Raw genomic sequence first — 2,500 nt, forward strand, 5'->3', positions numbered from 1 at the left:
GAAGCTAGTCGGGAGACTGAGCCACGCACGGTCAGATCGGGCACATGTCGCTGGCTGCGAGGGAGCGCGGATCCTAGCGTCACATAGAGGCTTCACCGACACTCACCTCCACAATAGTAGATACAGACCGTTTTAACCGCCGTATTTCTGCCCATACCTCTAGTGTTAAACCGAAAAATCGGGTACATAGTCTCGGGGAGGACCGGGGTGCCGCCCCATGAGGGGAGCCCGCACGGAGGGCGCCGGGGGTGCCGCGACCCGGGGGGCGGCGCGGGGGTGTCGGGGCGCATCTACGGGGCTCACTCGCGCGGGCGCCACACTTCCGGGGGGCGCCCCAGGTGGGGTGCCAACTTTGGCGCCCCCGACTAAGGGGCCGCCCCCACTGCGGTTACACGCTTTACGACCACCCACCCGCGTTCCCCACCCCAGGGGGCATGCGAATCACCCGCCAGGGGCGTTCTGGGACCGAGGGCGCCGCTCCGGCACAAGGGGGAGCCAAAACGCCCCGAGTTCCCCCGCGGCCACCTCGACACCTGGGCGGGCGGCGAGGGGTGTCCTGCGATCGGGGTGGGGAGCTCTACCAGAATCACCCGCCAAACTTCACCGGGGGCGTCTCCCGGCGCCCCTGCGCTCGGGTGACGAACAGCGCCCCGGGCTATCCCGGGCGCCCTATGGCGTCCACCTTCGATCGGAAGGGTGATCTCGACTCGGGCTGAGGCGGGCCACAACAATCCGCGGTCACATCGGAGCCGTCCAGGCTAACGAGGCCCCGGCTCACGGGTAACCCATGGGGCTGGACCGGGAGTCCGCCGTTAAAGAAGAAAGAAATGTAGTGCAAACCAGAACCAGTTTTTTTTATTTATTTTATAACTCGACTAATAATCGTCACAAAATTATAAACTTGGTACCTACGGATAGCCCTGGGCCCAACCTAATACAGGATGTCCATAACTATGCGCTAATTAAATAATTAATGGGTATTAAGGTCGGTCTTAGTAAATTGCTATATAAAGTCTAAGACCAGAACCAGTATTTTAAATTTATTTTATAACTCGGCTCCTAATTGTCACAAAATTTAAAAATTGGTACCTATGGATAGCCCTCGGCCCTACCTAATACACCGTGTCCATAACAATGTGGTAATTAAATATTTACTGGGCGTTAGGGTCGGTCTTAGTAAATTGCTATATAAAGTCTATATAAAATTTTACGAATTTAAAAAAAAAATTCCTACCGTCAAAAATAGCGACGCCTAGACCACCACACCTGTTCTGACGTTAAATCCTACTTGCACACACGTGTGGGAATAGATTAGATATCATCTAGAGATAGAATTCCTAATTATTTAATTAAAATAGAGACTCTAGATTTAATAGTTGTGTCATAGTTACATTAAGTCGAATTAGCGAAGCGGAGGCGGGAACTAGATTCTAGATCTAACACTTCGATTGCGATGAAAAAAAAATAGCTTTATTTTAAGGCCGACAAGGCAAATACGGTTTAATTAATATTAAAGAAATAAGTCCGAACACCTACCTTAAGCGAATCATCTACACAACACATGACTAGAAATAATACACGTCCACACGAAGAGCGATTGAAACGGTGACTGCAACGGTGAAAACTTGTACGACGGAAACATGGCGCCTAGGTTATGCCTACTTCCGGTCTGATGAAAATTTTTAATTCATTTTAAATTTTGCGCTCTATTTCGTCCGCGCTTGTCCACTTAAACTCTACAGAAAAGATAGTCTATATAAAAATAATTCCTAGAAGACAATTTTATGAGAGATCACCCACATTTATTTACCCTGCCTGTCTACCTTAGGGTTAGAGTTTGAATTTTTCTAGATTCAAGCCAAATATGCCGTGTCGATTAAACGACGACGTACATAACAGAGCGAAGACAATGAATGGTTCCTTAATTAACTATAATTACGGTCCTAATACAACTACAATTCACCATAGTACTAATATGTATGTGTATTGTTGTTTTGGGAGTTCTGTCATTACATTTTAAATTATAAAAAAAACGGGTTTACGATACACTTCATTACGCCGCCGATCGTGGTTTTAGATTTAAATTTGGTCGGATTCGGTTTATTATTAATTTATATAATACTTTATACATACTTTAATTCATTAAATACATTTATCTATGTATTTATTTCATTAGTTAAGTATTTGTTTAACTAAAAATTATCAATTTAAGGCATAACAATTACAGAAAACGATTGTATTTGAGATAAGTCTTATCGAACCATTTAGTAGCTGGGTCGGTTTATTATTAATTTATCTAATACTTTATACATACTTTCACTCATTAATTACATGTATATATGCATTCATTAAATCATTTAAGTATTTATTTCATCAAAAAGTATCGATTGAAGGCATAACACTGATAGAAAACGATTGTATTTGAGATAAGTCTTATCGAACCATTTAGTAGCTGGTTCGCGGGTCGGTTTTATTCCTTAACTCTAGATTTAAGTCTATC

This window comes from Physella acuta, unplaced genomic scaffold, assembly GCF_028476545.2.
Source record: "Physella acuta isolate Inbredline_101_S28 unplaced genomic scaffold, ASM2847654v3 ptg002758l, whole genome shotgun sequence".
NCBI classification, from domain to species: domain Eukaryota; kingdom Metazoa; phylum Mollusca; class Gastropoda; family Physidae; genus Physella; species Physella acuta.